The following is a 20,980-nucleotide window of genomic DNA, read 5'->3' as shown; positions in this document are numbered from 1 at the left end:
TCCGCGGTACCTTGTGTTTGGATGACGATGCCAGATGGACTGGGGCTGAGCCAAGGAAATCTCTCCTCTAGGCTAACGAGAGCTTCTGCTTGCTAATGCTAGTCAAGGCTCGCTCATAGAACACCTCTCATCCTGCAGCAACGTGGGTGGCAAGGGGAGGAAGAGCAGGCGAGGCAGACAAGCGGACAGACAGACCTTAATTGGGCACAATGCAGGGGAACCGCTGGCCTGGCCACTGGAGTTTCATGGAATGGGACCAAGAGTTTACAAGCGACAGCAGAAGCCAGGGGCACCTGGTCAAAGGAAACAGAAAATCATCGCGTACATTTACAAGCTGTAAAATTACTAGCCAGCAGAGAGCCATCCAAATTAATGACCTATATAATTTTAATAGGTAAAGCTCAGAACTGACATCGTGTTTGTCTTTGCCTTTGGATTTTTAAAATAAGATACTTTTCTAAAGCAACATCCCTGTCCAAAACATGTAACCCTTCAACACGTCGACAAATGTGTAGTACAAGGAATGAAAAAGATGTTCATGGAGTAAACAAGTGTGAAGGAGCATGTCTGGGTGTCCTTCAGAGCATCACCACCTTCAGCAAGTGACTGGCAGGTTTTTGGAAGCCACTGGGCCGCCCAAGCGCTGTGCTGGAAGGTAGCATCTAATTCTGACTGCAAACCAAGCTTCCGTGAAACATAAGGTACAAACACGTCCCCTGACACAGAAGGTACAAACACGTCCCCTGAAACAGAAGGTACAAACACGTCCCCTGACACAGAAGGTACAAACACGTCCCCTGAAACAGAAGGTACAAACACGTCCCCTGACACAGAAGGTACAAACACGTCCCCTGACACAGAAGGTACAAACACGTCCCCTGACACAGAAGGTACAAACACGTCCCCTGAAACAGAAGGTACAAACACGTCCCCTGACACAGAAGGTACAAACACGTCCCCTGAAACAGAAGGTACAAACACGTCCCCTGAAACAGAAGGTACAAACACGTCCCCTGACACAGAAGGTACAAACACTTCCCCTGACACAGAAGGTACAAACACGTCCCCTGACACAGAAGGTACAAACACGTCCCCTGACACAGAAGGTACAAACACGTCCCCTGAACCTCGGGCTTCCACTTCCACTATCTGCTCGGCCCGGTCGGTTCCTGGAGGTGGGCACGGCTTTGGGAGCTGATGTGCTTATTTTACATTTGTCACCTGGCAAATGGACTCGCAGTACTTTTGGCTTAAAAGCATAGATATTTTCTGACAGCTTGTGACGAGTTAGGCAACCACTAGAGAAACTGCTGAGGTGACAGGGTCTGTGTGTAGCCCTGCACCGGCTCATTCAAAATGCAACTCTACTGCTTCTGCGTTTCACTTCCATCCCTGCCGAACAAAAACCGGTAACTGGTGCTGATATTAGTAACTTCACTGGCAAGAAATGACTGAGGAAGTCTAAGGACACAAAGGACGAGGGGTGACTTACTGTAATTTTCAATGAGCTGTTTTTCTTTCCATGGACAGTGTGTGTCAGTAGATGTGCATTGAAAATCCTACAAAAATTCACACCTTTTGGTGGTTTGTACCTGTATTAAATAAAGACTGTTGATCTTGGAAGATACATGGAACTGTGAGGGTTTCAGATGTGCTGTAAAAATTGAAAGTTGTCGATCTTCAGTCCTTATCACTGGCTGAGACAAGTCTCTCTCTCTCTCTCAGCCTTTCTCTATTTCACCCTGACGTCTTTTACATCTGTTTCAGGGAATTTTTTTTCTTGGTTACACATGGAAGCCTTACACATCCCAGAGCCATCCTAACCCACACGCACACACTCATGATTTCATTAGAAATGGGTGAAATAAACTCAGAAAGGTTGGGGGATGGGGCGTCGATAGACCTTTTCCTGTTGGAAAAATATACAAAACAAGCCTGCATTGAATTGACATCACATGGTCAGCAGTTATAGAGGAGACCTCTGAGGAAACAGGCCCCCTTACCGGCCCTGCTGATGATGTAAAACAGCTCGGGAAGCAAACACACTGGTGCAAGACTGCCGAGTCAGGGAATTTGATGTCTACTGGGAACCATGAAGATATGGGGAAATGCGAGCATTTAGCATGGTGGAGGCGAAGAGGAAATTTATATTTGATATATGCACATTAATTTGAAATATTATGTGAAGAGGTCATATGTGAAAATAAATACACATATTAATCCAGCACACTGCATGAGAAGACCGGGGGGGCGGGGGGGGGGGGTCTTTGACAGTGTTAGGGTTAGTGTAATGAATCCTGTGATGAAGGGTGATATGAGAAATGAGAGACAAAGGAGGGCATGTTAGAAGATGATCTGAGGATACCTGCTGCTTGTTTGTGGCGTGTCTCCTTCCCGTCAGGCACTGTATGCGTCTTTCTAAGGGACTGACATGAGATCTTAGAGACACACTGCAGTGTGGGTCAAAGCCCATGCAGTGGCCTAAGCAAGGCTCAGTGAACAGGAAGAATTTCACTGCCCATTTTTTTTCCAGTACTCAGGAGTATATATGTAAATCTAGCTGGTCAACAGTATAGGTGACATAGGCGGCTGCCTTGGGCGCCAACTTCTGAGGGGTGCTGACCGGCCAGCCAATTTGACTTTTCCTCAGACAGGGGGCGCCAGTGGGGATGCCCACCTAGGGTGCCACGTTGGCTGGGACTGGCACTCACTGCAGCATGAACTTAAATTACTGAGATGGATGATAAAAGATACGTGTACTGGGGAGCGGGGGGATGGCAATGGTTAAATAGTTTAGACGGGGGGGGGGGGGTTGGGCTTGTGGCGCCAGAAGTTTGAAAAGTCACCAGCTCCTCAGAAGATGCCCTCCCCCCGGGGGACTGCCCATGCTGCTCCTGCCTGAATCTGCCCCAGCACCTGCCAAGAAGAGTCACTGGCATGCAGTGCTGCTGAAAGGATAAAAAGCAAACCTCCGCCCAACTACTCTGATGAACTGTAGACCCTCACACTGACAAATATAGCCTGACACAGGGAAAACAAAGAAGTTCACCTCAGAGCCAATGACAGTTATTAACTGACAATCTACTGCGCAACACTCAGAACGCAGCCGAACCGAAGTGAGCGTGGTGTCACTGAACCAGCATACCTGGCCACTTCTACCTGGGGCCATAGCGGCTCCTCTCTAATCGTCAGGGAATGCAAGGCACTGTCTGCCACAACATGGGGCTGGGATTTCATATAAACGGGGGCTTCATGTCCCATTCCTACATTCCCCACATCACCAATCTCATTACAGGCCTCACTGTATCACTTGGGTCCATTTGCACAACCTCTGCTCCCATATCTTACAGCTCCTTTATTACAGGATTTGATTACAGTATTTCAACATATAAGAAAGCCAAACGATTCTCATAACACTGAACCCAGCACTGTAATGCAATAATATAATCCCGCGCTTATCCAGCCTGCTGTCTTTATTAGTCTTCAGAAACGTTGCCCCAAATAGGTAGTCATCTGGATTATGACACCATAATGGATCTACGTTCCTTTTATTCAGTTTGTAACTAGAAGGAAATCAATACCTATCCCATAATCATCGCTCACTGGCATTCATTACTTTTGCTGCGTACCATCTAATTAGCAGCCTGGTCTGGGCCCTGCACTGGTGCTCAGTCAGCATGATGGGCCATTTAGCCTTGTCCTGCCGTATTTGTTGCAATTAGCGTATGACTTGCTGGTTAATTCAGCTTGTGCTAGACTGCAGATCCCGTAGAGCTGTTCAGGGGCATGTCACACAGCCAAGGGGGAAGTGCGTTTACATTGTAGCTACAAGTGCCATAGAAGGAGAGTCCGTCGGGCTACCCCGTGGCGGAACAGAATGAACCGCAAGCAGAGATTCATGAATTACTGAACGCAGCCCGGTGAATAGGCTCCCTGTGTTTACATCACTGTGTGTGTGTGTGTGTGTGTGTGTGTGTGTGTGTGTGTGTGTGTGTGTGTGTGTGCATGCACGCGTATGCATGCATCTGTGAGCTTGTGTACATGATTTCCTAACTTTCTTCAAAATGCAGCACAATAATAGAGAACCTGACCTTGCAGGGGAGTAAATGTTAATCAATGACTCACAAGTCATGAAACGTTTGGTATCAACTTCCATATGTTTTTGAGGTTTGTTGAGGTGAAACGTGACACTGATGGATGTTGTGAGGAGGAAACATACCCTTGAACCGTTCCCTTGTCTTTGTTACACAAAAACAACCAAACAAGAGATGCATTTAGCTCCGCGCTGACTCAGACGTAACGCAGACCTGAAAGGAGTATCCTGTGTTTATGGAGGATCGAGTCGTTGCAAATTCTGTATATTTTCTAATGTTTTGTTTTTCACCAAAATATCATTTATTTCCTTTTCGGAATTAAATCCTTTGGGTCATAATAAGTCAGGTATAGTAAACAATGCAGTGCATAAGAATGTTTTGAGTACAGCTCTGGAAAAAGTAAAAGACCAATGGCTCACATTTTTGAATTTATGGGTATGTACCTGTGTAATATAAAATATATATATATATATATATATTTCTTTTTTGCAAACTCCAGACTGGCTCTTCCCTGCTTCTCATTGATGAAGGGCTTCTTCCTTCCTTTATGGGTCTTCAGTCCTGCTTCTAGGAGCCTGTTATTCATTGTCCTAGCAGTGCACCTCACACCACTTAATGTTTCCCGTTCTTTTTGAAGGTTACTTAACGTCGTCCTCCGATTTATGAGGCTCTGCCAGATCAGCTGATGCTTCTGCACTCAATCTGGCTGCTTTCTGGTTATTTCTGGTGTCTCCTGCTTCACCTTGTTCTCCTGTATTGCTGTCATAGAATCTTCGAACCTGGCTGCAGCCTGCTGTGCAGTGTAGCCTCCTGCCAGTGGAACCAGGATTAAACCAGGACTTAAAAAATCAGATTAAATAAATAAAATATATTAACATAATATATATATATGAAGTGGTCTCAATTTTTTCCTGAGCTTTATGTGAAATAAGATACGAAAATGGTGTTTAAGTTTGGTGATCAAACACTAAAGAACTATCAGGGCAGCTGAAATATACAGCAATAATTTCTTGCATTCTGGTTTTGAGATAAATCTGTTAGTTCGACATTGTTGAGTCACTGTGATGGCGCAATCGCCCCCTGATTAAATCGTTTACCTCTTGATGTGATGGAGTCATTGTGTCCTGTAAGGCACTGTGTACTAGGGCACAGTTCTTTGAGCAGTTTCATTCATTACCCTTAGTACATTATACATTATTTCAGACATAGTGCCGTTTGAAATGTGCTTTGGAGACGGCACAGTCCTTCCCTGACTGATGATAGCATAATTTCTCAACACTGCCACCCAGAGATTCAATTCCATCACTGCATCGAATTGTGTCAAAGGGCCCCGCGCCTTTTCCGGTTCTTACACCTGTGCCTGTATTCCTCTCGACAGCATTTGTGAACGTGCAGGATGAATGCTATCTGTCAGTCCCACTACCCAAGTGCCCATGTGCTGAGAGAAGGGAGGGGGCGTCGTCTTCCTTGACCAAGTCCAATTGAAAGGAGCCTGTTGATGGGCGATGGAACCATTAAAATGAAGATGCTTATCAGCTGTCTTTACCCACAGTCTTGGCAGGAAGTGCTTCAGTAACTGACAGGCCAAGTCATCAGACGTTTCCAGAGTCACCGGCAGACAGGAACATTTCTAGTCAATTGCAGTCATGTTTTCATTAAATGTTTTGCGTGTGTTTACTTTCAAACCACTTTATTAGCATCGTAAACATTTTGGTAGCAAATATTAGCGAATGAAACTGAGTAATGTTCCACATGGCATAGTTGGCTCAACCTCATGTACACTCTTCGTGATGTCAGGTCGAGACTGCAGTGAAACCCAACACAGGACAGCTCTTGTGGGGCAAGATGGTGGGCTTTGAACACTAAGCTCAGAGATCCCACACCTCTGGAATGGAACCTCTTCCTCTGTTCCTGTCTAACAGTCGACCCCAGGGAGTTGAACCACAACCATCCATAACAGTTCCACATCCTCGTCCCCCATCCCAACCCATAACAAAGTGCTGTCAGCAGAATTACAACCAGAGTAAACTGTGTTTGCTTAACACTTTGTTGCCTGACAGCTGTAGACAGATCTAGGTGTCAAACTTTCTAACAGGAAGGGGACGGGACCCCATTAACTGCTGTCATCGAGGGAAATGGGGATGACTCCCCTTACTCAGAGCTAGAGGCCCAGACCAAAGATCAAAGAAGGTGTCAATAGCTTGTCTGCACACTAAGACACCGCTGTTATTCCCCACTACTGAAAAGAATAAACAGAGAAAATATGGTTAATTCTGCTCTAGATAACTGCATGTGGCATGAATTTTTAGCCTGAGACAATAGAGTGTACTTTGGCGTCAAGGAGAAACCGCAGCGACGAAATCTATCACCGTGTGAAATCCCAAGAGCCATGAGAAAGAGAGGCCAAGAAATCTATAGGTTTCTCTGCCCATGTTAAAAGGGGGTGACTGGTGTGCAGTGGTTACAGACTTGTGACCTGCACAAAATAATTCCACAGAGCTCCGATTACAAGGTGGCAGCCTGGAGTAAACCTTTAGCGAGATGTTCAAAATGAGTCATAAATTTACTATTCACATAAATTGCCTCAATAAAATACCCCAGCTGTTTAAATAAGCAAATCGTACATTGATTTGGAAGAAAGTTTCAGCTAAGCAACCAAAATCTAAAATTCAAAGAGGCAATCATCGTACCTGATTCCAAGCCAGATAATATTCTCTCAGTCAGACAGGGGAATTGAACTATTACCTCATTGCAGCTGTAGGGCAGCAAGGGCCGAGCAGACTGGTGCACTCCCTTGTGGTAGGTGGCATTAACGAGTCTGCGCTATGTCCCGCACCCAAACCAGCCAAGGAGGACATAAATCATATGTGTGAAACGCAAGCCAAAAATGCAGTGGCCGACCACAGCCACATCCTGCTCAATACTAATGCAATAATTGTTAAAGTACGGCGAGGAAGAACAAGATTGGTTGACAATTCCTGCGGCCTTGGAGGGAATACGAAAACCAACTGTTATGGTTTCCGGGTCCACTGCAATGCCCAATTAGGAGTGGGTGCACTGGCAGCATGACCCTCGTTTATTGCCACGGGAGATGTCCCAGCACGTCACTGGAGACGTCACTGCGGTGTGTCTGCTCAAGACGATAATGCTGCTGACCCTTGACGAGCTGATGGACGACCTGAGCTTATTCAACGCCGAGGGGCAGTGAGGGTGGGGAAAGGGCTGAGGTCTGCAGAAAACGTTTCACTGTTTTCCCGAGCACAATACATCTCCCCAGGAAGAGACAGGATATGGGAATAAAGGGGGGTAATAAAGCATGAGTAATAAAGCAGGGCTGCATTTTCATCAAGAATGTAAGGGGTGAAAGGCACAGACTACAGTGCAGTCATTGTGACACTGAACTTGCTGCACTTGAAGATGTCTACCTCAACATGCAAGGGCAGGCTGTTAGCGACTCAGTGACTCATGGCACTCATTCGAGGAGTGCAACATGCAAGTAGGTGCTAATTGTTCTTTTGTTCCCGACCGGCACCTAAAACATTTCCTGAATAAAAAGGTCCAATTGCTTCAAGCTTTCACAAAGTAATTTCTGATTTTGCAGATGAGTGAGAAGCTTGAGTCTATTTCCTATGAAACATTGTCTCTGAAAGTATCTTTTTCCAATAGTGTTAACTAGACTAGCTTTTTGCTCTTTAGAAGAGAAGTATATTCCTAGCGTAAGCTTCGGTCTATTGCATTTATCATCAGATTTGATCAAAAACAGCTTTACAGGCTCTCTGCAAGCTCTTTATAGTGATTAATGTCCATTTTTTATAGCACAAAGAAGCTACTTTTCTGGAACATTCTTAGACATAACAGAAGCTGGCTATATTCCATAGGCAAAATATATTTGATGACAGCTGATATATTTGTAACATAATACTCAGCTGGTTCAGTCTTTGTAAATCGCAAAATTAAAGTATCCTTATGAATCTAGAAGCTGTCAAATTTTATTCAATGTATGAGAATATATGCTTCAGTATATTAGGGGTTACTTACATCACTGACATTTAACTTAATGGGAATCAATAAAGTAAGGAAGGATTGCAAGCTGGTTATCAGAACATGTTGTGTGTGATGTATTAATGTAGCCCTGGAAGTTATTTTGATTCCAAAGTGTATCCCTAGAAGACCTGAGAAGAAGATAGAGTTCAAATGTGCTTTTTCTGCACTGTAGATCAGGGCTGCTTGACAGGAGAAGGACCTACAAAGACCAACTATAAATCAAGCACACAGTCACTGTGGTTGAAGACTAGCTCTGACAAACACACAAATACGCAGAGAGGTATACATACAATCGCCGGACAGGCAGGCCAGGCCGTTAACGGTGCCATCGGCATCCTGCGGGGGAACAAAGGGAACCATGGGGCCAAGCTGAGGAGCGATATGTCAAACACTGTCAGCTGGCCTACATATATGTAAAAGCATAAAGAGAAGAGAAAGATCAAAGAGACAGGCAAGGGTGTCCTCCGTGATATCATCTTACACCAAAGCATTCTGTCTAACCCCTTCCCAGGTTTGGAAAACCATGCTTATTATTTTGTAGGCATAATAAATATAATCAGTTAGAGGGACAGTTGGGAATTCTGCTTAAAGATGTCCAGATTCCAAGAGGAATGCAGATGAGTGAGATTGCTGTGGACTTCCTCTCCGGCACCCCTTCCAAGTTACTGGCTTTGCAACAGATTTGTCCGATCAGACATTTGACAAGTTGACTCAGATGTTTATAACCTTCAGCCACAACCTCACATGCCTCCACACTGTCCCCACAGCGGACACAGAATATTGACAGTGCACAAGCCTGCTTTGAGAGTCCCGCCAAGCCCACATGGTCAAAAAACAATATAGGGGTGACATAATCACCATAATGTTGCTTTTGAGACAGAAAGGGATTCTCAAAGGCTGAGCCTGAGGAAAGTGAACTATAGCCAGGAATATTCTGGGAAACATACTGATTGGGCACATGATGATGGCTCAGCATGGTTACCCAAAGGAGGCAAGGAATCGTACAGAAAATATTGCATGAACTGAGCATCATGTCAAATCAAATTTGACGGGGACAGCTACACGCAGAAATGGACCTTCCTGCTCTGCACACTGATAACCAAAAAGACACTCTTCAACCTCATGCTTTTACAATTAGCCAAATAGCCAAAAGACCCTTGCAATTTTACCCATGTACAGAGAACGATATCTTAAAGGCAGTTAGGCCAAGTACCTTTGAAAGCAGGGCCCTTCCTAGGACTTAAGATGGCAAAGATGCAAAGGTATCTCTTAATTGTGTTTCAGAGGAGTCAAATTGCAGCACCTGCCCAAATAAATCAAAAACCCAATACAAATCAATTACGTCCCAGTGCGTCTTATTCCTCCAACCAGAACCACAATCTCTCCGGGTCATTTTTCAGTTTTTTCCCCATTCTGTGCTGGATCAGCAGTAGGTTGGCTGATCCAGGTGGTTCCCAGGCCGTAACTCTAAACGCTGCATTAGTTTTTATGTCATACTGTGAAGTCAATCGCACACTTTAAAAGGAGCTCCATCAGGAGGGAAGAAGCCCTTTCATCTCCCGTCACCTGGAGAATGGATTAGTCATGCACTGCGGTGGGGGACCCACGGTCAGGTCAGGTTCTACAGATCCCAAGAAGGAAATGGTCTGGTCCCCCATTTCCCAGGTGCTGTGTGTTTGTAACGGTTCAGTATCGTGATCAGTCATGTCCTTAGCCTCAAATCCCAAACACAGTACTGGCTGAAGTCTATGTGGTGCCCAAGGCAAGCTTCACCACCGGCACCCCTGGCCAAGGCAAAGTGAAATTGGCTTCCAAAGTAGACACCCCCTCAGAAGATGGCCCCCCAGTTAAGCCACCTATGTTGCCTAATAGGTGGATCAGCACGGCACAAACCAATATGCAGGAGACATATTTCTTCATTGTCAACTTTGAACAGTGGCGTAGTGTCTCGCTTTATATTTCGCCAGTTGCAGAAGCACTGTCGGAATATTGGGATGCAACTTGATAAATTAGCACAATCAAGCCACAAGGGCATGAGTAAAACATTGAGTAACACTTTGTTTACCGAAGCAAACAGATTAGATAGAGAGGGAGCAGGTAGGATAAGAGAGAAGCACCAGCCAAGGACACATTGGCAAAATGGGAATCCACCACAAAACCTAATCTGTAACCTTCTGAGGTGAAGGACACATGCACATAGTGCACACATGCACATAGTGCACACATGTACACTATACAAGACCCGGACCTGGAAGGAACGGATCGGATAGGCTCAGATCGCACCATTTCTTTACACAAAAAAATGTCTGTTGCTGATGGAACCTCGATTGGCCCTCGGAATCCCTGGTTCAGCTCGGGACCCCGGTACAGTGTAGGATCTACCTATCCATTTTCAGGACGAGCGTAACATGGCCTTCAACGTTTGTATCTCCTTCCAGCAAGTTGCGATGTTGTGTGTGATGTTGTGTGCGATGTTGTGTGTGATGTTGTGTGCGATTACCCAAGGTACCTCTTGGGTAAACCCAAAAACAAAGAGGTAGATTAGAAATTTAGAGCAAAACGGGACATTTCCCACGGATGCACAAACACTGACTGTTGTGTGATGCCCTTTTATGCTCAGATTCTTTGTTTACACGACCTCACTATCCGACTCCCTGAAGGACAAAGGCTGTGAAACATCTACAGTGAATCTTTCAGTTAATGTGTGGATTACCATTAAGCCGTGACCATTGTGTTACAGGAAGGGGTGTCCTGGAGCCTATCGCAGGCTGTTTGGGACACCTGGGGTTTGCCTAGAAAGGAATGCACATAAATACATATACTAACTATATTTAAAGATGACTGCTAATCTAACTGCATGTCTTTAGAGGAAACCCGCTGACACGCGCGGAGACAGGACTCAAATCCTCAAACCTAGGGGTGGACAGTGAGCCACCACACCAACCACAGAGCATGATTATACCACCCAATTGCAGTTTATATGTATCAAAGGAAATTCCATCCATCCATCTTCTTTTACCATTTGTCCTATTCAGGGTCACTGAGGATCTAGACCCTATGGGTACAAAGGCAGGGAACAACCCAGGATGAGGCGCAAACTCATCGCATTGGCACACTCACTCAGGCACACCTACACGCAATTTGATAACCTCAATTAACCACACAATGATACAGGGAGAACATGCAAATGGTGGAGACTCAGCCCCTAACCCCAGTGGTGGGAGGTAACAATACTGGGCACTGCACCACCGTGCGACTCAAAGAAAACCAGCAAGCATGGGAGTAGAGGAGAGAGAGACAGATGGGAGTATCAAAAACCCCAAAGCAAATTCAAAACCGAATACTGACTTCGCAAAGACGCAAAGCAGTGCAGCATTGCCTTTAAAATTTAAACACACATGGATTTTTTTTCTGATACTTTTCCTGTTATTTTTCCATATTGAAGTATTTTGTTTGAAAATTTTGTTTCATGTGACATTAAAGATACACAGTTAACTCGCACTTGTTATAATCAATGTTTTTCCAGCCGTAAGAGTATTTTCATCAGCAGCTCATTATCTGCCATGAGATTCTCATTCCTAGCACACTGTGTTCAGTCTTGTATCCTTCTTTAATGTAAGGCATGCACACATATGCGGTACGTACAAATCAGTATCTTGTATATTTGCACATTTATATGGCATACTGCATGCACCTTTGGCACACACACACACTGCCACTTTAGTTACCTCCTCACATACCTCATCTATTTATCCTTTTTCGTTTTTATACTTGTATTCTATTTTACACTGCAATATAATTAATTTTTCGGTATTTCTAAGCTGTCGCTTTAATCTCTTCTTTATTTTCTTCTACCCCATTCTTTTCTCCCCTATATCTTCCCCACGTTGTCTGACTCTTATCTTACTCAGCAATTAAGCATATTAATCCCAGGCTGTCTGTCTTGTTTTCCCCTGTCTCTTCCAATCATGCTCCTTTCCCAGTAGCTTTAGCTGCCTGCCCCAGTTCACCTTCAACTCCCCAAATTTAACTGCTCCTTTCTGTCCAGCTGGGTGGAGTCCTGTACAGCATTTGGATTCTGTCCTCTGAGGTTTAAAAACCTGATGGATTCATCCCCATTTGGGTCTCGACTCTTAATGTCTTCTTTCTCCTTATCCTGAGTTTTGCACAGTTGGGCAGAAAATTCTACCGTGTTCTAGAGAAAGGTCTAAAATGTAAAGGTGGGGGCCGTTTCTAAGATGCGGGAAACAGCTCATCTGGTGGCAGTGACCACAGCACGTTCAAAGTCGCTTAGAAGATGAATCGTAGCCATTTCATTGCTTAGTGGCAACGTAACTGAGCCTCTTGATACATGCATCTGCATGCTGTATGTATTCAATCGCAGCCACACGACTGGCAGGTTGTACCAGAAGACTGTATGCATTAATGGGCAGGTGGGACATGAGTGTAATAGTGATATTCAATCACAATTTAACTGATACTGTTTAATATGCGGCACAAAAATGCAAGGTCATAAAATGACCCAGGTAGATAAACAACAACACAAATTCGGTAAAAGATAGCGTTTGATACCGTTCTTTTAGTTTTGCTTTTAATAGGATTTCTACAGACATCATAATGCCAAATGCTATTCTTTAAAACAGCACTGGAACAAAAATTTCTGTGCGAACAGAGAATGTGGGGCGTGCTGGGTGTGGCTGTGGCACTGACCCCTACCCTGGCTCTCTTTCAGTGCGCATGGGTCTCTTCTTACTTCCAGCGTCCAGAAACATGTGGCTTGGGTGCACTGGGGTTTCCAAATTCCTCGTGGTAGTGGAGGGTGTGTCCCGTGATGAACTGACGTTCTGTCTAGGACGTCCCCTGCCCTGAAGTTTCAGGGATGGACTTAAAGCTCAACATGAGCCTGCACTGGATGAGAGTTTGTGGGAAATGGATAGTCAGAAACAGGACTGCACCAATCATTACTTTATAGGTCATTACAGGCCAATCAGAGGATTTGAAACTGATCGTGCAAAAAACAGACACCTTACAACATCTCATATTGTTCTTCTGTGTTGCTGCAGGATTTTCTGTATTTTATCTAAAGCCGGACTGATACCTTTAAGGCTGAAGTGTATAGGAGACGTGGTCATGTTGTATTTCCTGAGCTAATCTAGTGTAGCTGAAGAAACTGAGGCTGGTATCTGAAATCCTTTCTTCAGCTAACATGGGAATTATAGTCTTTAGGTAGCTAGTAATCCCCTCAGACCACATTAGCAACCTTATTGTGTCCTGGCCTTCTCATTAGCCTGAGAGAACCTCTATACCTCAGAGAACCTCATAACCAGGCTGGCCTTCTCATTAGCCTGAGAGAACCTCTATACCTCAGAGAACCTCATAACCATGCTGGCCTTCTCATTAGCCTGAGAGAACCTCTATACCTCAGAGAACCTCATAACCATGCTGGCCTTCTCATTAGCCTGAGAGAACCTCTATACCTCAGAGAACCTCATAACCAGGCTCTGGACATCCGTTACATTGTGTTTAAGACCCAACCCTCTTATAGACAACCAACCTAACAGTAAAACAACTAATGAGAGGTAGAAACTGCTAATAATGCATCTCCGCTAAAATGCCCCTTACGTCCTGCATCAGTGGGGGATACACATCTTTACTGTCAGAACTGCGCAAGAATATTTTCACAGCTGTTCCGCGTGACCAATTAATCAGCCTTTTTATTTTCAGTTAAATGCTTGAATGATTCACCTTTCCGAATCATTCCGGAAACTGTCCTGTTTTGCTTTGTCGGCAATATCACACCCCCCAGCCTCACCAGAGCACTCTCCTGGGTTAGTTAAGCATACAGGCACATAAATCCTCAGTCTGTATTCCTCTACCCCTGGTCATGTGTGTAATACTTGTGTATGTCCATTTGTGGTTTGCTCTGTTTGTATGTAATAGCACAATGTCTAGCCAGTATACAAGCGAGAAGCGTGAGAGGCTAGTTAACACTGAAATGGCTTTTGCAACAGTATTAATTAATTGTACATGGTTTGTCTCCAGACTAACCGCCGAAGACACACCACTCATCAAAATATCCAGTACCTGCAACCCCCATAAAAAAAGAGGTCAGAGGTCATCAATTGCTCCAATAGACATCCGAGGGACCCCATGAGGACCCTCACTGGCTTTATGTCAAAGAAAACTTCTCATTGCGTTTTGATCTTGATACGGAAACTGGCCAGGTGTGGCTGATTAAAGAGCCTTTATTATTCTTCGTGGTTTCTCTCTCCAAGGTGGAAGCATTTGCCAGTAACACATCAGCCCTGGAAAGGGACTCGTGAGTCACTGTAGAAAGATGCACACTACACCTCAGTGCCCTCTCTCAGGCTCACGTCCGAACGCTTCATACTCGCTTAGGTGTCCTTTGGGGTTAATCCGGTCTGGCCTCTCTCACGTGGCCTATTGTCCGTCAGGCCGTAATCCTGTTAGCAGAATTCCGACTCGCCCTAATCCACACAGGAAGCCGGTCACTCTCCCGCAAAGGGCTGCCTCATTGCCTCTGGAACGCCAGGGTACAACTGAACCCAACACACAGGTAAAACTTCATCTATCTCCCTGTTCCTGAAGGCAAAGTGTTTGTTGCTCAGGGGTTTCTGAGTTTTACTCAGGTACTGGAACAGGGGCTGCTCGCGGGGGTCTCTGGCATAACTTAGAGTGAGGTAACTGTAAGTCTTAGGTCATTTACAGTAACCGAGACAGAGCTCAAGGCAAACTGCAAAAAGGGATCTGGTGCTAATTTGTGATGCAGGAGTGCGTGTGCGTGAGTGTGAGTGTGGAGCGTGTCTACAGGAAAGTGAAAATTAGGTCATTTGAATGATGGCGCTAAAATGTTTTTGGAGACTAATGGGTAGGCCAGGTCACTGAAGGGAAAACAGTGAAGTCAGTCTAAAATAGGGTGAAGCTCTTTTTCTCCCGGGTGAAAAACACCCGTGTGTGTTTTTTTAGCTGCCTGTGTGTGTGTGTGTGTGTGTGTGAGAGAGAGAGAGAGAGAGGGGAAGCAGACAAAGTCACCTCACCACGCTGGACGGCCCCAGCTCCCTGCTGTCTAATTTATTGTCATCTGGCTTGTTAAAACTAAGCATACAGGTGTATAAATGTCACGCTTTCGCAATACAAATTGTGGGCACCACGCCAAGATGATGCGATCACCCAGTCAGGATGCTGACCTCCTGGAGCAAACACCACGAGGTGCAGGTGCATGAACACTCAGGGAGATGTTTACACAGCTTGCCTCTTAAAAATACAAATTAAAAAAAAAAAAAAAACTAAAGTTCTTTTAGACGGCCTTGAGTTAACATACTCATTAAACCTCGGTCACAATCGACAACCGACCTTAAACACCTCTCCGCTAATGTGTAGGTATTAAAAACCCATCGAATTTGAAGCTCGCAGAATTTGCCAAATGTGCAGAACTGATCCATAGGTGCCTAGAGGTGATTTGTGATTATATAGGGTGAGCTGTAAATCTAAAATGTCTGAACGTGGGTCTGGCAGTTCCAGACACTGGTCTGCACGTGGCCTGAGGTCTGCGTGGTTCTCCAGGAAAGAAGCTGTCTGTTTCCACCACCGATGACAATTCCAGTAGATTTATAGGAAGAGCACGGAGTTTCCCTGTGATGTCTAAGGTTATTTCATTCACCCTTAAGCTCCCACTTTTGGTTGTCTCTGTTCCCCTGCGACAGGAACTGCTGCAGTCAGTTTATCTCAGATGTTACCTGCCAGTCTGCTAGTCTGCAAGAGATTAGGGTCAAAGTTAAATCACTGATGAGGCTTTGTGACCCCCCACCACTAATTACAAAACTGCAGTTTAGTTTAATGCCAATAACAGCAGGGGTATCCATCCTGTTTGACCAGGCTTCTGTGTTAATGTTTGTTTTTCTGCTTTAACACCAAGCTTTTAACGTCGGATAAGATCAGGCGACGTTTTCTTCAGTCTCATGGTTTTGTTGTACTAACTGTTTCATCGGGAATTTTTAATTTGGTATGAGCGAGTACGACTTTGGGACAGAGGCCAGCTTCTGACTGCGACGGATGGACTCTCTGACTGTCCTGCGTGTTAATTTGATCTCCTTGCTCCATTTCAGGATGCTTAGCTGGGTTGTGAAAGTAGTTCCTCGACCTCCAGAGCCTTCTGGAAAACCGGATGAAGGGAAAAACAGCCAGATAGATGCGCAAGTGAGTCTGGACAGTTTCATGACAAAGCTGCAGGTTCCCCACTGTCTTCAGGCGTAAAAGAACAAAAGATTGAAGTTTATACTGCTAATAGACGTTCTTCATTTCCCAACAGGAAAATGGGACGTTTCAAGACAAGGTCACAAAAGGAGGTGAAGATAATTTTTCCAACAACACTGAAAAATCCTTTACCCGTGACTCTAATCTCACGTTTACATGTGCTCTTACTGACAGTACAACTGGAACCAGGGCAAATTACTGCTGTTGGTGGACTGAATAGTTTTGACAGCCAGAATTACAGTGCTTAATAGAGTATAATGGCTGCCACCATAAATACAGTTCTTTATGTACAGGAACATTTGAATTTATATTGTGTGCTAGCAGAAGGTGACATAGTGGTTGTCTTGGTGACCCGGAGCTCTGTGCTAACAGGTAATACCCTCTGGCCCAGATTGGACTGACTGCCATATTGGACATTTTACAGGGTCAGTTAGCTGAATGCAGGACAGGGGTTACAGCAAATCTGGAGAAGCATGGATGTGGTATAACAGCTACAGGTTGACACGTTAAATTGCATTCTGGGGGTTTTAGGGAATTGATGCAGGTTTCTTAAAGGGGCCTTGTCCCATTTTTTTTTTTTTTTTGTTTTTATACTTTGTCAGCCAAAAAAATGCTTAATTAAACCACATACTCCTGTACCTCTGTTCCACCTTTAAGAGATTTCCACCACATACCTCTCAGAATCAATCGTAACAGAAACCCCACAGGTATACGCGATGTGCAAGTATATGCGAGTAAATCCATGTTTTAAATATTACTGTTGTTTTTCTGGTCATTAAAATGTTCACTTTATCATTGTCAGTAGTAAAAGTATTGTGTTTTTTTTTCCTTATTTTTCACCAGAGGCAACGTCTGCACAAAAAACCAAAAGACCGAATCCACAGAAGTAAACAAGTAAGGATGTGACTGGCATGTTGCGTGATCCTGCTTGTGGGGATTTGCCTGTTTGGAGTCATGCGTACAGTGTGCTGTACTTGTGCACATGATTTAAAAAGAGTGCAAATAACAGGAGAGATACAACGGCAGGAGGCCATATGGAGATGGTTTTTTACCAGCTCTCTTTAATCTGCTGACCCTTTCGCTGAGCTGGGGGGGGGGGTGGGGGGGGGGGGGGGGAGTTCCATAAGACAGGTATTAGGGGGATCAGCAGTGTCAGTTTGTGAAGGATTAAGCAGACATCGTAATGGCCTGGTAACAGTCACAGCACTGAACAGGGAAGGAATGTTTGGTTTTTTTAACCCATTTAAACCTCCCTGTCGACCCACAGCAGCCAAGGGGGAGCGCTAAACCGGGCTTTCTAGTGGGGTCACTAATGCATTGCCGCAACCCACTGCATCCCCCACACACACCAAGGTGGGAACCGGAACCGCGCCAATAGATCATTCCTGTGCTATCAGTATACACGATGCATTAAACCAGAGTTTGTCAAACCAGACCCCCAGATGGTCCCACTTATTTGCTCTTCCCCAAGTCTACATTCCCGCTCCCAGGAGCTGGGAGGGGGCAAAAACGTGGGTCCCTGGGAAACGGTTTAACAAACACTGCATTAAACAAATCAACATAAAATCACTTATTTTGCCACCTTACTTGACACTTGACAAGTGCAGGTGAGTAAAAAAACTTGTGTGCGAGTTTCACAACAGCAGCAATGGAGTGCGGGTGGTACAAATAGGAAGTAGAGTGGCACCTCAGTACTCAGGACTCATTAGAACTCCAATTTCTTAAAAGTCCGAACCAACCCGTAAAAAAAAAAAAAAAAAGACCTAGAACTCGATCTGAATCTCAGAAGTCAAACCGTGAACGCCGGCCTGAGGTAACTTGCACGCGCGGGGTAATGAGTCAGGCGGCGCGTCTCTCAGCGGGAAACAGAGGGTGACGCTTCGGTCTCAGCCTCACGTTCGCTGCGATGGCATCATTTGTTGGTAATTGTCCTTTTTTATTGAAAATATCAGGTAATACGCTGTACTTTATATCATTTTGGTAGCCACTGCTCACCAAAAAGGTACGAAATAGTATAGTATTAGAAACCCCAATATACAGTATTGTAACGCTGAATAGCGGGGAAATCAGGACAATAAGCTCAATAAATACAATGAACAGCCACATGAATGCAAGTATGGTGGATTGTGGTGGCTATGGGTGACAGAATGGGTTCATTGACCGGAGCCGTCACCAAAGACCGAGCAGGCAGACAGTGATGCTCTGCCTGCAGATGACGTCTGACTTAATGCCTGCTTCACTTTCTGAATGGAACCTGCCATGAGAGGCACAAGCACCAAAGCTATTACTGCTCAGCTCTCTGCACTCCTCACTCAGACACCCATCCTGCTTCAGTCACATGTGGCTATTTCACTGTCATTTATCCGTCTTCACTGATCCTATAATTCCACACTTAGCTTGTCTTCTGTTTCAAACCCATTCCAACAGATGGCAGCGGAGACCAGGTCAGTGCATACAACAAGCTACATTTACTGTGTCCTGAACAGCCTCGGGACCTAGTGCAATGTCACAGTCAACAGCAAGACGGTCGTTAAGTGTATTTCAAACTATATATTAATTATTAATATAATGTTATTTTAAGCGAAAAGCAAGGCAAACATTAAGATCTCCACCTTCCTGGATGAGAACTTTGATGTGTGGGTGAACATTCAGAGGTACTTAATATAACTTCACTATTGTGTGTTTTCTGTCCTTGTCATGGCAGCAGTAAACCTGCAGGAGAGTAAGTAGACAAAACAATGCTTTCAGAACCTCTCCAACTTCTAGCTTACAAGAGGTAAACCAGCTTAGGCCATTAGTGTCAACACAACCTGAATATTATAACTGCTATGTGTACACATAATGTACACTGATCACTCCAAAAGTAGTTGGTAACACATGTTCTGCTACCGTTGCAAACCTTTACAGGAGCTCCTGTGTACTTATACGCTGTTAATCATTACTATACTGTCAAGGTCACTACAGTCTGTTTCTCTAGGACGCATGTAGTACATAGCACGATATTCCTGCTTGGCTGCAAGCTCAGTTATGTGAATTGTTCCCCCCATCTTTGTATGTGCTGCCCTCTAGTGTCCACCAGCATCTACACTGAGTCTCTTTATAACTGTCTGGTTCGATCCTCTATAGGCACGATGAAAAAGTAAACGAACCAGAAAAATCTCCAGAAATAAGGCCAGAGAGCCAGAAAAATGTCACAAAGGTGAGGCAACTTTCCGCTGTACGATACCGCTAATAATGGCAGACTTTGGGTGAGATGTGCTGCTATTCTGCATTAATGTTGTGTACATAAATCAGGGCGCCTCAAAGTCAAACTTTGCATTGCTAGTCATCGTGTAGTTTTACCATGTCAGCAGCCGGGGGCAGGGGTCCCCCTCAATAAAATTTATGGCAATAATTATCCCATTATTTCCATACAAGTTGATATCAATAATTATCGCGATATAATTGAAGTCGTTATTTCTACTTTTGATTAAAATTCCCCTACAATTGCCCTGAAACTAGGGGTGGAACTCGATTAAAAAAGAATCTAATTAATTAGAAGCTTTGTAATTGATTAATCGAAATTAATCACACTTTAATCACATTTCAATATTTGACACGAGAAATAGGAAATTTAAGCTTGGTTAATGAATAAATCAATATACATAAGCTTAAACTTCAAAATCTAAACAAGATTCCCATTAGTCTACTACACAGACCAATAGACGAGTGCAGAAAACACAGAGCAAACTGTTTCGGGAACACTGAAAATTTTGACCAAAAACGCCAAAGTACTGACTGACACCTGCTCCCACATCGTGTATGAAAGACCAAACAATCCAATTTCAGTCAAAACTCCCTCAAGTCTCCCTGGCCAAAAATAGTCTAACATCTAAAATGGTATAATTACTTACCTGATAAGCTGTTATGTGGTTCGCGATCCGTGAAAAAGGTAACATGAGTTGCGTTCGACTTCATGCAGCCGCTTAAAGCAATGCATTCTGGTCGTGACGCAATGCATCATGGTTAGATGGTCAGATGACAATGCAAAACGTCCCCGCGCGTTACCATGTCACATGGTACAAAACTACGCGAGAGCAAGACGACATAAGACGGGTTGTGCAGCGCCTCTCAGCTGGCTGCACAAACTGGAACCGTCTCTGTGACGACACAACTTTGCCTTTATTAGCTGGAGAGTTTAGTTAAACGCATGCATGCTGCATGATGTTTGTATTTCTCCTCAAAAGCACGTAAAGCAGTGAGAAGTGGTTTTCAGTTAATTTACCTGGTAAAATGAAAAATAAATAAAGCCCAAGTCCAACGCACCCATTAAGAAACATCCATCCATTTTCCAAACCGCTTATCCTACTGGGTCGCAGGGGTCTGGAGCCTATCCTGGAAGCAATGGGCACGAGGCAGGGAACAACCCATTGCAGGGCACACTCATACACCATTCACACACACATGCACTGCTATGGGCAATTTAGCAAGTCCAATTAGCCTCAGCATGTTTTTGGACTGTGGGGGGAAACCGGAGTACCCGGAGGAAACCCCACGACGACTTGGGGAGAACATGCAAACTCCACACA

At 44.6% G+C, this 20,980-nt stretch overlaps 1 long non-coding RNA gene across 1 annotated transcript; it reads right to left on the bottom strand.

Annotated features, from left to right (window-relative positions):
- Positions 1–204: 204 nt before the first annotated feature.
- LOC125706490 (uncharacterized) lies at positions 205–20,509 on the bottom strand. The gene is made up of 3 exons (XR_007382003.1): positions 20,306–20,509; positions 8,429–8,474; positions 205–293 (listed from the first exon to the last, which is right to left on the bottom strand). It is a non-coding gene; the product is annotated as an uncharacterized LOC125706490 (long non-coding RNA).
- Positions 20,510–20,980: the final 471 nt, after the last annotated feature.

The sequence above is a fragment of the Brienomyrus brachyistius genome, chromosome 13 (genome assembly GCF_023856365.1).
Source record: "Brienomyrus brachyistius isolate T26 chromosome 13, BBRACH_0.4, whole genome shotgun sequence".
NCBI classification, from domain to species: domain Eukaryota; kingdom Metazoa; phylum Chordata; class Actinopteri; order Osteoglossiformes; family Mormyridae; genus Brienomyrus; species Brienomyrus brachyistius.
Note: the sequence above shows the minus strand (reverse complement) of the source record. Positions and strands in the feature narration are given on the sequence as shown.